The sequence below is a fragment of the Acanthaster planci genome, linkage group LG11, assembly GCF_054643075.1.
Source record: "Acanthaster planci isolate LZ-2023a linkage group LG11, COTS_SCS, whole genome shotgun sequence".
NCBI classification, from domain to species: Eukaryota; Metazoa; Echinodermata; class Asteroidea; order Valvatida; family Acanthasteridae; genus Acanthaster; species Acanthaster planci.
The window spans coordinates 3,059,000-3,078,389 of record NC_141787.1 but is presented as its reverse complement, the minus strand read 5'-3'; the positions used below and the strand labels follow the sequence as shown (position 1 = coordinate 3,078,389).

Below are 19,390 nucleotides of genomic sequence, written 5' to 3'. Positions count from 1 at the left end.
ATTGGTATGTGAATAGGGGTTGATGTCATCAGGTGACAAGTCAAATGACATTAAAGGTGCACTCTTTGAAGGACTCTTTCTCCAGAACTGCATGTCCGTTTTGGTTCAAACATTTCTGAGATCTCGAAGAGAAGTAATTTAGATCGACCTGTCCTGGGTACGACGTTAAACTCCATCCAGGTAGTAGCGGCGAGGTCATGGGTGGGGCCAGTCAGTCCCAACTGGCCTCCATGAAGTGCCCGCAGAAGACCACTGAACCTTCACGACTGGCAGGTTGCCGGGGCCAAAAAAACTGGCTGGGTCCCCTCTTCAGCAGTGGTACTATTCCTGGATGCACCCACGCTCACACACCTTGGCACCTGCTGGACTACATCCTTGTGAGGAGAGACAATCTAAGGGATGTGAAGTCTACAAGGGTTATGCGAGGCGCGTTCTGTGGTACGGACCACCTTATGGTGAGGGCGGTAAGTAGCCTGTGCATAGCCTTGGTTCGTTGAAGGCGTGTGAGACAACCTCTGCGCAAACTTCACGTAAGCCTGCTACCACAAAGGGCAGAGGAATTGGAAAGCAAGGTGTCTGGCAGCATCAACCAACTGCAGGATCTCAACACAGAGGACATGGGTGTGAACGAGTGATGGAGTCACATCAGCAGTGTGGTGTATGTAACCGCAAAAGAGTTCCTTGGGCACCCAGGATGGCGTCACACAGACTGGTTCGATCAGAATGACATGGACATAAAGAAACTCATAGAGGAAGTGAGAGTGTGCCGCCAACAGACTCTGTCTGGAGGATGCACAAGGCAAACAACAGAGCACCTGCGAGATGCTCGCTTGAAGCTCCAACGGGCTACCTGCTGTATGGAACGACTGATGGGATTGCAAGGCAGAGGAACTCCAGAGATACGCAGAAGTCCATATGAGCTGAGCATTCTATGACGGGCTGAAGGCTTTCTATGGGCAACAATGCTCAGGCTCAACCCAGTACTCAGTGCAGACGGCGCAACTCTCCACAAAACGCCGGAAGAGATGGAAGGAGCACTTCCAACAGCTCCTGAACAGACCATTGACTGTTGACAGTGCAGCCACTGAGAGACTGGAGTAGCGCCCCATGCAGCAAGATCTGGACGAACCATCCTCGTTTGATGAGTTGCAGCGAGCACTAAAGGCCCTCAAGACCGGAAAGGCATCAGGCGTCGATGGGATACCGACTGAGGTGCTAAAACACAGCGGTACTGTGCTGCACAAGGAGCTCCTGTTGCTGTATCAATGATGCTGGGAGGATGGTGCTGTCCCCCAGGATTTCAGGGATGTCCATCTACAAACGTAAGGGTGACCGACATGACTGCGGTAACTTCCGGGGTATCTCGCTTCTCAGCATTGCTTTGCAAAGTGCTGGCAAAGGTGGCTCTATCAAGATTGCAAGCAATCTCGGAGGGAGTACTACCAGAGAGTCAGTGCAGTTTCAGACTTGGCCGCAGCACCACAGATATATTTGTATTGAGACAACTCCAAGAAAAGGCTGTTGAGCAAAGGATGGCACTGAACATTATCTTCATAGACTTCATAAAGGCCTTCGAATCTGTGGGAAAGGATGCCTTATAGCGCATCTTAGTGAAGTTTGGATGTCCACCAAGGCTGCTGGCTGTCATCAAGGCCTTCCATATGGACATGCGAGCCACAGTAACCGTCAATGGAGAGACCTCCGACTTCTTCTCAGTGCTTCATGGCATCAAACAGGGATGCATATTGGTTCCTACACTGTTTGCGCTGTTTCTAGCTGCTGTCATCAAAGAAATGTCAGATGACACACTAGACGGAATAAACATCTGAACTCGATCAGATGGTGGACTCTTCAACCTTGCTCGACTAAAATCCCAACGCCGTGTATTAGTGAAGTGCATTTGCAAGCTCCTCTATGCTGATGACTCTGCTCTGGTGGCTCACACAATGGACGGTATTCAGTGGCTGCTAGAGAAGTTCGCCGGAGCAGCCAGAGCCTATGGTATGACCATAAATGTCAAGAAAACAGAGGTGCTCTACCAGCCGGCACCTACATGTAAGCAGCCGCATATCCCACTGTAGGTCCTGTTGGACGGGAAGCCACACGTTGAAGCGGAAACTTTCACGTACCTGGGATCAACAGTGGCAAATGACAACTCCAAGGACAGTGAGATCGACACGCGGGTGTGGGCTGCCTCAGCAGCTTTCGGCCGCCTAAAGGACTGGCTGTGGAATGTTAAACCTGTAAGACTGAACAAAAAGCTGAAGGTCTACAGGGCTGTAGTGCTAAGCGCTCTTCTATATGGACTAGAGGTATCAACCCTATATGCCCGTCATGTTATAGGACTGTCTGTCCTGGTCCAATGTCATCTTCGCATACTGATGGGTATCACCTGGAAAGACCGTATTACCAACGTGGAAGTCCTAAGGAGGGTGGGCATGCCCGCTATGGAAGCCATGATCACCCGCCTGCAACTCAGGTGGACGGGGCATCTTATCAGGATGGCTGAAGAATGACTGCTGCGAGACCTACTGTTCTGTGAATTAAAAGAGGGTTGAAGGCCCAGTGGTCGACCGCGACTACGCTTTTAGAACACCTTAAAGCGTCGCCTCGCAGGTATCAGCCATCAGCAGCTGGAGATGCTGGCATGTGACCAGGCTGAGTGGTGCACGGTGGTGAGGAAGGGCGCCGAGGGTGTGCACAGAGACTGGAAAGGCTGGGAAGTTGAACGTACACGCAGACGCCACACTGCCAGTGCTGCCAAGCAGACTGCAAAACCTGACTCTTGACCCCAACCTGGATCTAAATGTGTACATGTACTGAAATTGTATTGTACATAAATTTGAACTCTGAATTTGTAAATAATCTGTACTATGCCATATTCTTTTGCGCAGTTAAGCCATCGTCTGTTTAGACTGACTGACATTGACCTAATGTGATGATGACATCATCGTGACAAGTCATGTGACATTACATGTAAATGTAGTTGGTAGATAGCTAAATAGAAAGGGTTATAGGGTTATAGACAAAGTGACATGATGTAAAGGGTGCAAACTTGAATTCGTTATATCTCCTAATGTCTGAAAGGGTTCATATATTTCTTCATTATAAGGTCACCAAAAATATTATTAGAAACTTTGGGAATTATCTGTAGCTCTTGGATAAATGTTTGAGTAAAAAAATAGATCCAAACTTGGTAGTATCTCAAATAAAGGAATGCCCTTTTCTTAAGAAAAAAAAATATGAAAAGCTATAGCTCTATTCTTAAGACAGACAAAACCTCCAGTTTTGTTTCACTTTGTGATGAAATTCAATGAAAATACTCCAAATGAAAATATCTGTATCCTCACTTAATGAAAATTTATACGGTATGTTGACATTTCATGGAAATTAACAAAAACATTTTAGGGGTTAAATTCTCCAAAACGAATCATTTTTACAAAAATCGACAATTTTTTTTTTAATTTTTAAATTTTTACACTTTTTTCTGCAAATATGATGACTCAAACATTTTATTACATGAATGTATTAACAACTTTCATGCACAGATGGCTTGAAATTTTGGTGATTCAGATTCATTTTCCAGAGAATGGTCCATTAGGGCCTTGGAAAATTATGCTACAATGACGTCATTGTAGATTGCGTATCATGCTTGCACAGTGCAGCTCAAAGCAAGGCAATTCATTGGAAATTGTTATTGTGGATGAAGGTTAACTTAGGGGCACCTAATTAAACTAAAATTTAAATGGCAGTGACCTGACGTAATGTCACCAAGTAGTAGTATTAGCTCTTCCAACCTTTTGGCAACTCCTATGCACTTGGCCACTAATACATCCTTCATACATGTGGCCAACAAATTGGGGAAATGCCAAAACAGCTCTGTGTTTGTTACTAACAAACACATGTATCATTTTACATGTACATGTATTTGTAACAGTGCAAAATGAAAAAAAAAAACCTTACATTTGTATTTCTTTGTAATGTCAGGTGAAAAAAATTCTTTCCATAACAATCATCTCGGCAGTCAGGTGATTAAAAACCTGTTCCATAATGAAACAATTAGTAACAGCTGTGCAGAGAAAGTGTGATCTAGAACTGGTACATGTACTCCCTCAGTCTGAAAGTGTGGTACTGTACATGTGCATACATGTACTGTATATCACTGTTTACATGTACTAGTTGTAATTTATTACTGATGTAAATAAAAGGGGATAGAGTTATTTGAACACCAGTATTAGTACATTAATTACCTGCTAATGACATATGCAATATCTATCTGGTTGGTACAGTGTGCACAACCATGGAGCTATTATACAAGGAGTAAGCACCGTCACCGGAGACTTAAATTTCGATAACTTTTGTGATTGTTCTGATATTCCAATGATAATGAAAGTCTGGTTACGTCTTTACATCCCCAAAACATCTCTCTCAACAATAAACAGAATTACATGTACTAACTAACACAAAATCTCCGAAAATATGCGACAAGAAAACTGAAAGAATGTAGCTGGTCCAGAGGAAAATGACAAAACACACAAAAACATGGGAAGGCTCAGTATCCTTCCTGTCATTGGCCACAATCGGCCGGACATGAAACCTTATAACGTTGTCAAATGCATTCCTGTGCCATGTTTTTACCTTCCATTAACTGTAGGAACCACTAGCATCGTGACTTATGATAAAAAATATCGTAGTTCATATTTTGGGTAATTGTTCTCTGACTTTTACCAAATAACCACCCCCAATTCAGAATTTTTCAGGTGCATCTGCGGGGATCACTCACTGACTCCCGAGGACCACTGAAGAGAACTGCGCATCTTCTTTGCCCATCTTTTCCGCCATTTATTTACTCCAGTATGCTCCAGCAAAACACATTGAGTCTGTGGGTTACCAGCTACCTGGCAGTGGCAATCACTTTGTACACAGAAAGTTTAGGATCTCCAGCACTGGGCCAGTAATCACGCTTTGTCTATCGATTGGATACAGTCTGGAGGGACTTCGTTGTACCGGTACCTCCTTGTGTTTAATAGCTCAATGGCACAACTAAATACAAGCTTTCCCCAAGATCAGCAAATCCCAGTACCGCAACTAATGGTAGTGTATGTACATTACATGTATGACTAGAGCATGGAGGAAATGAGCCACTGGCCCTACATGTACACTGTAAATTACACAAATATGAATATTATTATGATACATTTACATGTACACTGTAGGCCTACATGTACATGTACATACACATAAGTGTATGTGGGTGAACATGTACAGTACATGCATGAGTGCGTGTGTCTGTGGGAACACATCAAAAAGATGTGAACTTAGTATAAACAACACATTTACATACGTGCACATTCATAGTAAGTTCAACTAACAAATGCATGCATGTACCGGTGTGCACATACTAGTGTACACGTGCATGTACATGTATACATGTAGGCTACAACACAACATACCGTTACACGTGCACATCATGTACATACGTACGAACTGCAGTCGAGCTCACAATCTTTCTCTAACTAAATTGTGGCACCAACACTCAAGTCAGTCTAAACACCCTCCAACCTTGCCCTATGGTCTGACAAAATGCAAGCTGACATGGTTTGAACTGGGTGAATGGTTTCCCAATGCCCCAAATCTGACAGGAAAGTTGTCAAGGTTATTGGTTGCTGGGTAACTAACATTGATTTCCATAAACTTGCTTCAGTCTTTTCCCCTGTACTTTAGTGACCTTGTGCTGTGCATAAATCTCAAGTCAAACAACAGGATAGTGAATTGTTGAAGTCAATGAATCAATTTAAGTACAACAGAGTATATTTATATTGTCTAGACAGGTATCACAAGCCCTCATCTGCCCAAAAAACACCAATACATGGTCAATGTTTTGAACTGAGGCATTTATTCTATTTTCTATTCTGAAACTGTAAAAAAGGGATACAACCTATGCATATATAAGAGCATTACATGTACCTATACAGAAATCTTTTCTCTCTTTTTTGAATACTGTGTACATGTACATGTCTGAACTTCAAATACTAAAACAAATGTTTACAAACTGGAATCTAGGCATCAAGCACCCTTAAATTTTGGTCCAAAACTACTTCCATCAAAAGATTTTGAAAGACAAACCACGAAACACATAAAATTGAGGCATCTGTTGTGCTACTCAAATCTTACACAAACATATATATTACAATAAAATGTATCTGTTTTTGTGTTTTCAATACATTTCTAATATGTAGTATAATTTACGCTAAATGACTTTAATTCTGCCTCAAATGGCTGCATCATTTTGTTGAAATGAACCAAAACGTTCTGGTCTTTTGTGCATCATACATGTAAATGACAAAATAATCCAACTGGCAACAGGATACTAAAGCATGAACCTTTCACCCCTGTGAGTGATGTCCTTGGGGAATTACCAACCACAACACCAGTCAATAGTTTATACTGTTGTCATGGCAAGCAGATTCCACCTGACCACTTTTTCACCACAGAGGCAGTGCTTGGTTGCTTTCAGCCATTGTATGGTACAGCCTACATGTACATATACATGTGTAACAAAAGAATTTAGAATCATTCCAAAACAGAAACCTTTCAGTTTCAATAAGTACCCTTGATCCCTTAAAAATGGCACAGTTAGTATCTAGAACACGTAATTTGAACACGGTGCTTCATGAATCTGGGAGAAATGTTACGAAAATTCTTTGATTATTTTGTTTATTCACAATAACACCATCCAAAAGTAGGACTCTAGATATTTTAGCCGACCAAGTCCAAATGTTAAAAGAGGCGATTTGTAGGGTCCTAGTGAAGTTACTTCACTGCGCCAACACACGTACCATGACCAGTAGCAGTCTTACTAATTACATTTACTGTCAACACACATAGTACCGTCGACATCTCTAAAACACATTCAAAATAAACAGAAGCAGTATATGACCATAAAGCATTTATCAAAAGGATATTATGGCTAACTACAAATGGTTAGATTCTTGAAAATTGCTGTTTTTAGTTCACAAAATTGCCTCCTATGAGCAGCTACTAAGTCAGCAGCCATGTTGCCTCCAAGGTACATGTAGATCAGACCATACCATTACACTGAAGGGGTAATGGTATTATACGATAAACCAACATTACATGCATCGAATTAGGAAGTTACCTATTTTCCCAAAGTCTTTCACAGGGTTTTGCTTACCCTGTGATCACTTATTCACGACTTAAATAAAGTTGAAAATTTAAATGTGCTCAAACCTGTATTTGCATTAGCTACACAACCGTAGGGCTTTCCAAAATGGTACAGTCCAAGTTCTGTCATCCGTTAGAAGGTAAATATCACTCAACCGCTACCCTGCTTAGAGATAAATTTTGTTTGAACCTCAAACCACCGAAAATCTTTTTTAGCCCAAATATAGTTCTGTGCCTCTTTCATGTATTCAGCTGATTTACATGTACATATACATGTATGCTGCTCATGTGTTGACGGTGATAAGATGGTAAGACCCATAAGTATAGTGCAAACGTTTAAGACGGTGCAGAGAAATCATCATTATTTATAGGCCGATTAACTTGGATTCTAAAAATGGTCGATGATGGTTGGGTCCAAGTACCTTCCATAGGCTTTTCATCCCATGAATTCATTTCACTCAAAATACATGTAGCTTGTACCCAAAATCAAAATCCTCCAAATTTACATGTACCTTCAAAACGGTCCTTAAACTGTTAAATGCATCTAGCTTAGGATTAGGGTGAGTATCGGAGATTCCAATAATACTGGTAAGGTGTACTCACATTTGGGAAGAAAAAAAAAATTTCGCCTTCAAATCGGGAACGATCTTGTCGTTGAGCTCGAAGTTGCCATCCTGTTCAAATAGCAATTTAAACTGTACGTTAATGTCCTGGAGACGATGTCACAGTACACATGGCTGAGTTATCACCCACAAAAAGTATGCCATGTTGGCACACACGGGCTGACGACTGATTCCTGAGCACTGCAGTGTCCGGTAGCTGTGGGTTGCATGACACTAAATACAAGCCCATGGAAAAAAGTGCAAATTCGGACAGAAACAGGACCGCCTAGGGACTCTCAAGGAGAGGTTGGCCTCCCGCTTCCCTTTGGAAATTCAAGATTCAGTACCCTGAATAGAAATATGTTGGCTTCTGCCAGATAAGTAAGATGAAAACCAGGCCAGAGCTTTACCAGATATCCCAACTTTAGATTCTGAACATTGCAACAGAATGGTGTGATTAACAACTGAAGGCAGCACGTAAGTCCAAGTGAACAAGCAAAATGACATGCTGAGAGTTCATTTTCAGCAGTATGCCATTCTTGACCCTCAGGAGAGCCGTCTCAGTGCTATGATACTTTCGGTAAGACGATTGAAAATCTGGAAACAGAGAATGTTGACACATGTGGGAGTAAAGCTGAATACACACAGCTCTCTCTGTCAATTTAGAAATGAATTGTAGATTACTAATCAGTCGATAATTTTCTAAAATGGGATTGAGGTTATCTCTCTTCAACAAAGGACGGACCAAAGCTTCTTTCCAGTCCCTTGGAAATACATCAGATTCTTAGGAAGAGTTGATAATCCGGGTGATAACTGGAAGCAAGACATCAAGGCAATCACTCACCAGCTTAGTAGGCAGTGGATCCAGATCACATGATTTCTTCAACTTGTGACATGGTTAGTGGTTGAAATTGGTCAAACAAAATGCCACACCACAAAGGCGATTCAAGTACTGGATAGGAAGTTTGGATTGCTACGGCTGAAGTGAAATTATCAAGCCTAACATGGATATTAAATATTTTCTTCTCAAAGAAGTTACCCATGTCATTAGCAAGAGCCAGCTTGTCGGTATACGGAGGGAAAGGAGCATTATTAGTGTGTTTTAGTACCTTTTTCGATGCTCTGAATAACTTCGCTTGATTAGAACTATTACTGTCAATGAATTCTCGGTAAAAATCGCAACAGGCTTTTTCCATTAGGTAAGTGACCTTGTTTCTTTGAATCTTGTAATCTAAACGATCACAAGCCTTGTCAGTACACCACCACTTTCTTTCTGCTATTCTCTTCAACCTCACTGCTGACTTAATTTCTTGATCAAACCAGTGCAGACAAGGCCTAACAGTGACCGTTTTAGACTTCAAAGGGGCATGTTTATTGAAGATGCTTTCAATCTAGTGTACTTTTATAACACTTGGCAAGCCCTTCAAGGTCCTGAGGGACATTTGTACATAGCTTAGAAGAATCTAAATCAGTGTTCAAAGAATCAATGTTGATCGATTTAATATTCCTGTAAGCGACTTCCTTAACAGGGAAAGGCAGTTTCTTTTGTTTCAAGTTGCAAAGAACACACACATTTGATCAGAGAAAAGATGGTGCGGAGTTGGAAGGTTTTCCAAAACGTTTCTGATTGACAGGTAATAACAAGATCTAAAACTGTACGTGACCCATCTTGTGTGTAGGCTTGTTTATGTGTTGCTGAAGACCCATAGATTCAAGCAGCTCTAAAAACCGATCGGTGATGGGGTCATCAGGAATGTCAATGTGAATATTGAAATCGCCGGTTATTACAACTGGTTCAGGAGATAAGACAACTAATTTCAAATAGTTGGCGAACTCACTGATAAACTGGTTGATTGTAAAAGGATGATTTACAGAGTAAGGTGGTCTATAGATAAGGGCACCCTTTTTATATTCTATGGTTCTCATTTCCGACCAACCCTATTTTGGGCTCCTGATCACCAAAAAAACACCTTTTTTTCCCCTGCTGACCCTACGAAAAACAAATAAACCCCCCAAAAATTTGAAGGTAAAAAAATTTGCCAGCATAACCTTTGAAAACAAAAGCCCTGAAAACTTACAATTTCCCAAATGACCAACAGCGACGGTCAGCATTCACGTGAACATTCGGTATACTGCAACTTTCTGTGGCCTACTGAGGTTCGTGCAATGCCCTACACTTGTCTTGACCCAGACTTGTACAAGGGGATTTTCAATGTGAGCAGCATGGTACCGACCAGCAGCATTAGACTTCCTCAGTCCAGGGCGGTATCTTTTGTGGCTTCGGGTAACAATAAGAACATGTGTATATTCAGTCATTTATACACCAGCAACATGGAATTTTTTTTTTCAACCGACCTTATCTCAAGTGGTAAAAGAAATGAGAACCACAGAATTTAATAAAGGCGCCGTAATCACCTATCGCAGTTTATTGGAATTAATCGCAACAGACCATTCTGAATACTTGAATGTGTCCACTTCCCCTCCAGCAATTTTCTTAATATGAAGAAGTTCTCAAAAACTAAAGCAGTTCCTCCCCCAACTCGTGTCTTCTGAGGATGATCCAATAATCTAAAACCAGGAGGAGTACTTCAACCTTATGGGCAACATCCATGTCTATATAGCCACATCTCAGTAATAGCAAACAGATCTGCTTTGCTGTTGATAGCGTATGTCACAAAATCTGCCGATTTATTTTTCAGAGATCTGGCATGCAAAACACAAAGTTTTAAAGGATTCTCAGAGACCTCCATCTCTCTCTTTTCAACCCAAAATGGATTATGATAATGAGTCTCCTTTTTATACCCAAAACAGATTATGATAATTTTTCTTCCCCTTTTTCCCCACTTTTGGACAATGTTAGATGCTAGGGACGTTTATTCATGTATCATTAAAATGGTGAAACTCACAAGTAGCATGAAGCAGCATATTGAACGTGGCAAGATCATTTTGAGACATTTCTCACAGTAAATGATTAAGATCCATCACGTTGCTTAACTGATCAACATTCCCTCTTCCAGAACAGAACCAACTGAAGCATTCATTCTCGATCAGAGTTTGACTACTTGGAAGGTATCATAAACATGGAAGGCATATTTCAAAACTCTCCCATGAGGTGGTAGCAAGTTCATCTGCAAGTCCAAGCAAAAGTCCCAAAGAAGCTAACCTCAAACATACACGTTCAATCAGAGTGTATTTACTTACGGTACTTTATTAATTCAAATTAAACAAGCCATACAAGATAACAGACATAGATGTGTAAAAATGGACAAAGACGTTCACTTGAGAGGGACTTAACGTGCGATCTGCAGAACATCTGTGTTCAGGGGGTGCTGTAGTCAGACATTATTTATGTCGTACTTCCTAAACACGGTGGATTTCTCAAATACACCTATGAACCATTTCACCAGAAAAAGTCAATTCCAAAACCCGCAGCATTACGACACCATGTAAATCGTGTTGGCTCGAAGTCACACAGAGAAATGACTTCGAGTTCTCAAAGAGAAGGCCTATCTGCCCCGAGCTGAAGTGCACCATCAATCGGCAAAAGAAAGACAAGTGGTTACAGGCGGGTTCTTGCGCGAGTTCTTTGTGTACGCAAAGACCATACATGCTGCAATAAATTAGGTATGAGTACTCAGCCTGCTCCGCATCAAACAAGCATATACTTGCATGCCTCATGGCACACCTACATGTATATCTATGATATCTGAATTGGGATGGGATTCACTGGAAAGCCACAGGGCCGTATCCAGACTCACACTCCTGTTTAAGTCCATACATCATACAATAGCCATCAACACTGACAAACTTCAAATCAAACAAGCCGCCAAAAAAATTCACACCCAGAAATCAACTGTAACTTCCTTTGTTCACCCCACCATCAAAAAAGATTGTTACAATTTCTGCCAAGAACCATACATGTAGTTGAGTGGAACCTACTGCCAATGGGATCAGGTCAACTCGGACCCAAACCAACTCGGACCCATTCCAAGTCGGACCCATGCCAACTCGGACCCACCACCAACTCAGACCCACGCCAACTCGGACCCAATACAAACCCAGACCCACGACCAACTCGGGCCAACAACCAACTGGGACCCAAGCCAACTCGGACCCACGCCAACTCGGACCCACGTCGAGTCAACTCGGACCCACTGAGGCTTAAGGTTGCATTATACCAAATATACGCGCCCATAGACTGAAATAGCGCCGACCCTCAGCCTTGCGAAAAGGTTGCACTTCTGTTTTTTTCGCTGGAAATTCAATATTATGGCCTGATCGATCACTTTTCAATTCAATTTTATGAATTTTCTTATTCGCCTTTTCCAGAAGATACCCCCTAATAGTAGTAAAACTATGCGCTCAGCTCTGAATGTAGCCGCCTGCCTCTATCCAAAATAGGCCCGCGATGTGCGGCTTTTTGTGAAAGAACTCTGAACTGAAAAGTATCAAGCCCAAATGTGGGGTTTGTATAAAAACTTCTATGATCCCTCGTGATTATGGCACGTCTTATTGTAAAAAAAAAAAGGTAGCATCACAAAATATTACTAATGAGTTTGCGAGCAGACATACGACCATTAATTTGGTGGAATGTACCCTTAACCCTAACACTCCTCAGTCCTCCAACAGGTGAAGGATTGAGGAGGGTTAGGGTTAGGGTTTTGGCAACCTCGTAATAATAATCTAAACATACCAGTACAAGTAGTTAGGGTCAGTTTCATATTTTGATGTAAAGACTTAAGGTAGGACCTGTAAGATGAAAGGAAAATTAGTAGAAATATTCTTGCTTCTATATATATTCCGGTTTGCAACCGAGACGATTTCTGCCCGCTTCAAGATAATACTTTAATTAATTCTGATATTTTTGGTACGGCTAATGACTGAGAGTTTCTAAAAAAAAGCTTTAGGATCTGTCAATCATTTGAACTCATTCATTGCGCTTCATGTACTAACGCACAGGGATTTAATCCCACGCGCGGCATGGCACTGACTCACAAAAGGCGGTAAGTTCATTCGGCATTCCTTGACAGTGGCAGGGTTCCAGGGGGTGCTGATCACCGCTGAAATCAAAGTGAAAAAAGCCTAATTGGTCCTAATTGGACTCTGTTAACCAGCACAGAAGCAACACCTGCAGAGGCGCATCAAGCTGGCTGCATCGTATTTCACAAATTCCCCAACAGGAATGATAATGATTTCCACGCACATTTTCAAACTTTTCATTCACTTTTATAAGGGGCCGGCTTTAAAACCGTCTCCAAGTTTAAGACAATAGGAAATATTCTACATTTTTCTTTTAAAATGATTTGATTTGTGTTGTTGGAAATTACCAACCTATTTGCATTATTTGGGCAGTAAGTTTAGGCCTGTATGGATGAATTGATCCATCTCCCTAAATTTTGCCGGTATTCGGGGGGGGGCATGGTGGAAGTGTAAGACTTGCCAGGCAATAAGAGTTTAAATCCCCCTTTATTTGCATCATAAATTAACGTACCAGAAAAGAAACAGTATTTTATATCATTCCCTATAACTTTCTTCAAAGTTTCCCCTTACTTTTTTTTAGATCTCCGTCGAATTTCCATCTCCGTCTTCCCCTCTATTTTAGTCATTTCATTTAAGACATTTCAGTGTTTGAACCGATATTTAATTTCGTGAATCCTTCCCAAACAGCCTTAAGTGTTAAACACAGGAACCTCACAATGCATTTATTTCCATTGTACGTGTATTTTGTTTATGCAGTTGCATTCGCGTATCTTAATAGTAATATGGGCTACACAAACATCTACAACTCAAAATGGAAATGTACATGCCTTTTTGCCCATGCTTACATGTACATGTGATGCTCTTTTAGGCCTACTGCTTTATTCCCGAAAGTACCTAGGGAGAATAACACGTTTAAAAAATCATCTGTTACAGGAATAACTTTGACGTTCTATAAGGAGGCAGTCAAATCTGGTGGGCCGTTTTCCTGGGAATGTGCTTGTTGCGTCGGCCCAAGAACGTCTCTTTGGAGTTCGACTGCTGCTGAGCCACAGGTAATAATTGTCGTGCTCATCACTGCCCAGAGATGCCCTGAGATTGTTTTTATTTGGAGAGTCGTTACAATCACAGTTTTATTTACATTCCCTGCTGTGCGTTTCTCACTCTTGCACCTTGCTGTGGCCCAAAAGTAGATTATCTGTGTTGTTGTGTCACCATTTACTACAAAAAAACTACCGTTAAAAAGGTGTTTTTCCTCGTGTTACAGCTTGCTGGAGGATTCACAACCAGTGGTGCATCTCTACCAGGAAGTGACCTAGCCGAGATCCCTGAGGTGAGGTTTGACAGTATATTGGGTATATTGACGTTTTGCTTATTTTCAAGTTAAAAGTGTGATGCCATTAATATATAAAACTAAATGTTACAGCCATTATAGCACACGCAGAGATTATGCATGATGGTTTTTAAAATTACTCATTGTATATCCATCAAGTTTTCGTCAAACTCCCACCAGATGGAAACTGCACGATCACCAACACCACCACCACTACCGAGTCCCATGGAAACAGCTCCTGCACAATTGCCAACACCACCATTAGACGTCCAAGATGGTCCAGATGACATCGTTGGTGTTGGAATCCCTTACGAATGGAATGAGCCTCTTGAGGAAGACAGCATGGACGACGACACTGTGTGGATGGTGACCTCCCGATGGATGACGAGGTCACATACGACCTTGTAGTGTCATCCTCACAACGGCAGCGGAATCTACTCACAGACTCAAGGGGTTACAGCTACACCGTCAAGAAGGTTCGGGGTGAGAAGACGTACTGGGGTACTGCATACTTTTTAATCACATCTGTAATTTTCCGATTGAGTGAAATTGAATTGATTTCTACCCAAATGCTTCGGTTTGTGTAAACAGGTGTGCGTGCTGCTATCGCTAGTCTCTGTAACTAAAATCTCCATCCATTTTAAGTTGTATGTATATCTTACTGATGTTGTAAATACTTAGATCTTTCACTTGTTGCTAAGAATAGCTCAATTAATTTTTTTTGACAGATGCGCCGTCCGTAACAAGACCATCCACTGCGGTGCGTCTGTAATCCAGACGGGAGACCACTTCGAAGAGGGGTCGGTCGAGCACAACCACCCTGGGAAGCCAGGGAACAACGTTGTGGCTCGCTTGATCACCAAGGTGAAGGATAGGGCCGTTGCCAGCATGTTCAGGTCAGCTACTGCAATCACTAGCGATTGTAGAAACAGTATCGGATGCTCCCCTACCAGCTTTGCCAAAGCCCGTCAACCTAGCTCGCCAAGCAAATCGTGCTCGACAGAGGTTGAGACCGCAGGACCCCAATGACCTGGACTTTGATTTCCAAGAAGACTTCATTGATGAGGGTATGGGAAAATTTACCTCCGAGAATTTTTCCATTGCTCTTTACTGCTCTTCAGAAGACTTCATTGATGAGGGTATGGGAAAATTTACCTCCGAGAATTTTTCCATTGCTCTTTACTGCTCTTCAAATGCTATGTTCTAACGCTAAAATCGGTGTGTCGTTTGTTAGATTTTTTTGTATCTGTATAGGTTCTCTTTAACCAGAAAGAGATCAGACGGGGAAGCAGCGAGTATATGGTGACATCACTGTCAATTTGTCGTTTATCTGATTTTTCATATCTGTAGATTTCCTCTGCAAAGACATCAGGCGGGCGAAGGAGAGACATCTTGTTTTTGCAGCAAGGCACCAGTTGACACTACTGGCCAGCAGCAAATGATGGTACGTGGATGGAACATTCAAGGTGGTAGCAAGCCATTTTCACAGCTGTTCTCCATTCACGCTTTCGTTAAGCGTGACGGGGAGATGAAACAGGTCCCTCTGTGTTTTGTCTTGATGTCGTCGAGGCGGAGACGAGATTGCAGGCGGGTGTTCCGTGCTGTCAAGGATTGCCTACTTGAAGTCGTAGGGGTAATTGCACATTTTCCAATTTAACTAAAATTGTCTTCATTCAGTGATTTTTGTTTCTTTTCCACTTCATAAAATTTGCCTTATTTGTGAAACCACCCAAGTATTTTAAACTTAAGGCACGTATTTCATTTTGATTTGTTTGCAGGATGTCCAAGTTGAGCAATGCATGCTCGACTTTGAGGCGGCAGCCTGGAAGGCCATGCAGGATGTTTTCCCGGAGGTCCAGTGCCACGGGTGTGTGTTCCACTGGAAACAAGCGGTGTGGAGGAAAGTGCAAGAATATGGCCTCCAAAAAGCCTACTGTGAGAAGGGTGATGTGTTCAGTGTCATCACCAAGCTGCTGGCTCTCCCATGTCTACCTTGGGAGGTCATTCCGGCACTGTTTGATCATCTGAGGCACAAGGCGATTGGATAAGACGTGCTAACACGGGTTCGTATCATCAACTTAAGAAACCATCAACTAAAATGAGCATGCCTATGCCGATGCTAATTTAATGTTTACTTCTCTCAACAGCTCTTCAACTACGTGGAGAACACGTGGGTGAAGTCCATGTTATGGCCACCACAGGTGTGGACTACTTACCGTCAGTCTGTGCGATCAAACAACGACGTCGAAGGTTGGCATAGGGCACTCAATGCAGCCGCACAGAAGGGGACACTACCCCTCTACAAGTTGCTGTCACTACTGAGCGATCAAGCGAAGCTGGTGTCAGTCCAAGTCCGGCTGGTGAATGAGAAGAGACTGTGCCGTTACCAGCGACGAATCTTCAAGCGCGTGCAGGGGCGTCTGTTCAAGCTCTGGGATGAATTCGACGACGGGAAGAGGACTCCAAAGCAGCTCCTGCACGCATATTCACATATTTACGCCATTCTGCCGGTATAACTAACTAGGGCATAGATAGACAGGTATTGGAAATTATCCCCTGGAGTTCCAATTAGCCTCTTTTTTGTCTGTTCTCCACTGACTTCTGCATAATTCATCTTTGAGTAACGTAAACTGTACAAGTACATGCACCTGTAGTTCCCATGTTCAGCTGAGTTTTGACACTGTACTCGTATTGCTCTGTTTGTCCAAGTTGGTTTGGGTCTGAGTTGACCTGATCCCTTTTTAAGCACCGTCGACTTTCAGTAAAATTAGTTGTGTACAATCATGCCGGTACTTGACATACAGCTAATAATTTATGTAGTGTTTTTGCTGAATTACATATAATTTTGTTAGTATTTACATGTAAGTGTCTGTGTGTTCAAGTTGCTCAATGTACAGATAAGTTTGTTAGTATTTAAGTGTCTACGTGCGGATTATCACTTATATAAATAATGAAGTGGCTAAGGTCTGATCGCGAATTAATTTTTTTTCATGAGAAAAGATGTGGACGATGTGACTCTGCAATTTATTGCGTGTATCTTTACATGTGCCTACGTGACATACATGTATTGAGTAGGCTGTTCGATATTGAAATGATGATCACATAACAAATCTCGGAGAATTCAGCCAATATTTTGCCAAATTATTAAAGTCATAGTAATTTGAACCTTCACCCAAATAGGATACACACAAATGAAATCTAAAACATAATAAAAAAAATTAAAAAATTATGAAAGGTTGAATGAAATGAGTTGGCATTGTCTGTCATTGGCGCTGTAATTTCCTCCACCGTCAAGCGCTTAGAATCTTCGAATCGGGAGGTCAACCCCCCAAAACCCTTGGCTTTGGCTTTTGTAAAGGTTGAATAAAATAGAGGCGAAAAGTGTCTTTCTCCAAATGCCAAAATGTAAAAGTGGACAAAATCAACATTTTATCAATTAATTCTGTGGTTGGGTCCGAGTTGACTCAGTGTGGATCCGAGTTGGTTGTAGGTCCGAGTTAGTATCGGGTCCAAGTTGGTTGTGGGTCTGAGTTGGTCGTGGGTCTGGGTTTGTATTGGGTCCGAGTTGGCATGGGTCCGAGTTGGTTTGGGTCCGAGTTGACTCGAAACCCTGCCAATAGACATACAAGTAACTGCAGCTGACAGGCTGCAGACAGAATTAATCAACATGGAGCTACATGTAACTACTTTTATCAGGGGAGCAGTATTACTACACTGGCCACGACACACCTGCAACAGTATATTCTGTTTGAGAAGTTTGTTTGCGCTACTATAGTACGAAGATAAAGAAGTAGGCCTACCCCAAAAAATATGCCCTCTTTTGTTCCGCTCGGAGCGGATAGGCCTACGTTACAATGCCATCTCTGAAGTTCTCAAATGCTACATTCGTATGCAAAAAATAAAAATGAACGATACAACAGAGCGGACTGTTTTACAATACATGTAATTCGTATTTCGTACAGCTAGGCTATCACATATTTCAAACTCAGCAAACATACCATAATTACTCGCCGCCAGCGTTATCCGCCATATCTGCCCTGAGCTTAAGTGCACCCCCATACATCGGCGAAATAACTTTAAGAAGACAGATGGGGGCTGGAGGACCATGGTTGAGTTCGGGCGCCCTGTTCTGCTTGACACGGGTTTCTTGTTCTCGGGCTCGAACGGCGGGAACAAGACTCAAGAACACTGTCAGTGACTGGTCTCGAAACAGGATCACACACCACCTCACGTCAGGGTTTTACAGGAGCACACAGAAAAACTCATGAGATTTTTATTTCTTAAACAGCTGCAAAATGTAGAGAGATGGCTTCCAAAGCCAGAGACAATGGGAAGTTTTAGAGAATTAACATTAGGGCCTGGGCCTATTTTCCGTAACACAGAAATGAGTGTTCCTGTTTAAAAAATAGAAAAGAATTCAGCCCATCCAACAACGTACATGTACATGGACACCGTTATGTCGCTCGCCACATGCACAAAACGTACCAGCCATAACCGTTTGTTTGCTCCCGGCGTTCGATATCGAGCGGCCGACCCATATCAAGCTGTTCGTTTCATTAGTACCATTCGACGTCTGGAAATTAACGACTTCGACCGTGAGCGGCGGTTACTCGACCAGACCCTCGTGAACCATACGGAATTGTCCTTAGCAACTTGCCAGTAGGCCTACTGTACTGTTGAGCCTTCGTTTTAAAGACTTCGTTTGGACAAAATTAACAAATGAAACTCTTTGTATGTTCTACAGAAGGCTTAAACTGAATAAAACACAACTGAATCGTGAAACAAAATGCTACTTAAATGTGAAATTTAGCCTCAACATGGTTGCTAAGATCTCTTGGTCTTTTTTCACACTAAATTTTTCTCAGAACAGTGAGGCACTGCATGCGACAGGCAAGAATCTCAACTACACAATAAAATCAGTTTTATCTGGCTAGATTTTTTTGTTTGCCTTTCAAAGGCTAATTAAGACACTTCAGCGCAGCGTGATCTACGTGTTTATGCACAAAGCCGACCATGGCCACGTACCGCGCACGATACATTAATCACGCGTTCATGGATTGGATTAGAAGTGATGGCTCTATCCCATTTGGAGACGTTCTCTCGTACAGACTGATTAAAAGAAATAATTTTTGGGTGCTTTCGAAAAAAAAACACACGTTTATTCGAGGGTGTGTCATTGTGTGATTTATTTCCACGGTGGAGACAGTAGTAGAACCTTGGGAGGGAAGAAATAATTTAAAGAAAGTAAACTAGTGTAGACCGGAACCATATTTACCCAAACAGTGGGTTGGGT

The 19,390-nt window shown here is 42.1% G+C and overlaps 1 protein-coding gene across 9 annotated transcripts in view; it reads right to left on the bottom strand.

The window, feature by feature from the left end:
* Positions 1–18,660, bottom strand: part of LOC110987367 (uncharacterized) — a 72,799-nt gene extending 54,139 nt beyond the window's left edge. For 4 of the 9 annotated variants that reach the window (XR_015427136.1, XR_015427142.1, XM_087142997.1 and 1 more), the window contains exon 1: positions 18,096–18,576. The gene's annotated coding sequence lies outside the window, so the exon portion shown is untranslated. The other 5 variants (XR_015427138.1, XR_015427139.1, XR_015427140.1 and 2 more) reach the window with 5 other exon arrangements.
* Positions 18,661–19,390: the final 730 nt, after the last annotated feature.